This window comes from Orycteropus afer, unplaced genomic scaffold (assembly GCF_000298275.1).
Source record: "Orycteropus afer afer isolate SDZICR_OR568_19922 unplaced genomic scaffold, OryAfe1.0 scaffold00022, whole genome shotgun sequence".
NCBI lineage: Eukaryota > Metazoa > Chordata > Mammalia > Tubulidentata > Orycteropodidae > Orycteropus > Orycteropus afer.
The window spans coordinates 18,808,888-18,810,260 of NW_006921609.1; positions in this window are offsets into that span (position 1 = coordinate 18,808,888).

Below are 1,373 nucleotides of genomic sequence, written 5' to 3' on the forward strand. Positions count from 1 at the left end.
CAATCCCCCCATTAAACAGTTCTCTTCCCACTTTCTCCCTGTAGTTAACTCTATATGGACATTCTTATAGCACGTACAAATATGTATGTGGAAGTATTGTCTGCCAAACTTATATATTGGGTATATTGATCAATAACACTTTCATTGTCTGATTTTCAGACACTGTGGGACATTCAGTAATCACTCTATATACTCTTTGTATATGGAAAGGGAGATTGGGGGGAAGCAGACAGTAGGAATAAAGACTATCCCTTATCAGTCTCAGTGATGATAATATCTTTACCAGCTTGGCGTTGAGAAGAAGGAGATGCTGAGCAGAGTAAAATATGGTAGATTGGGCAATACTCCAACTCTCTCCTGAGTCAGCACTTCTAACTATGACTGCATTCTATAGTTAAAATTAACATGAAAAGGATACTAAGGTGGACATAGTAGAAAGCAGCTCAAATTCATGTACTACTAAAAATTTTTGTTGTTGTGTGTAATTGAATTGTTACTGACTCATAGAGACCATATAAGACAGACAAGAACTGTTCCATAAGATTTCCTAGGCTGTAATCTCTGGTAGTGTAGTTCCTAAGGCACTTGACTACTAACCAGAAGGCTGGTTCAAACCCACCAGGCACTCCTCAGAAGGAAGATTGGGCAATCTACTTCTGTATTGGTAACACCTCGGAAACCCAAGAAGGGGTCACTATGAGTCAGGCCTGGCTCAATGCCACATAAAAACAACAACAACAATCTTTACAGGAACAGATCTCTAGGTCTTTTCTCCCTTATAGGTGTTTGTGGTTTTGAAACACCGACCTTTTTGATTAGCAGCCAAGCATTTAACCATTGTACCACCAAGACCCCCCAAAATCTTGTCTAATCCCAAATATCCTCCTTGTTAAATGAGCAATAATGACTCTCAAATCCCTAGATTAGGGTCTTTGATTGAAGACTTTCGAGAAACAAAACAAAAAAATAAATAACAACCCACTGCCATCATAGCGACCCCATTTGGGTATCCAAGGTGGTAAATCTTTACAGAATTAGATTGCCCGGTCTTCATTCTGTGGAGTGGCTGTTGAGTTTGAACCGCCAACCTTCTGGTTAGCAGTCAAATGCCTTAGGCACTGAGCCAACAGAGCTCCTTTCAAGGAACAGGTAAGTTAAATTACTTTCAAATATAATTGTAGGTGGACAATATTATGAGTAACGATTGTAGAGTAAGTTATCTAATTAAAACCTTTCCTAGTAAAAAATAGAGTCATGACATTTAGAATTGCATGAGATCTCAGGAGAATGGTATATTCTGGCTGTGGGCATGTGGAAAACACACTCAATATGTGAATCAAAGTCACTAATGTGAAATAAGAAGCAACAGTATC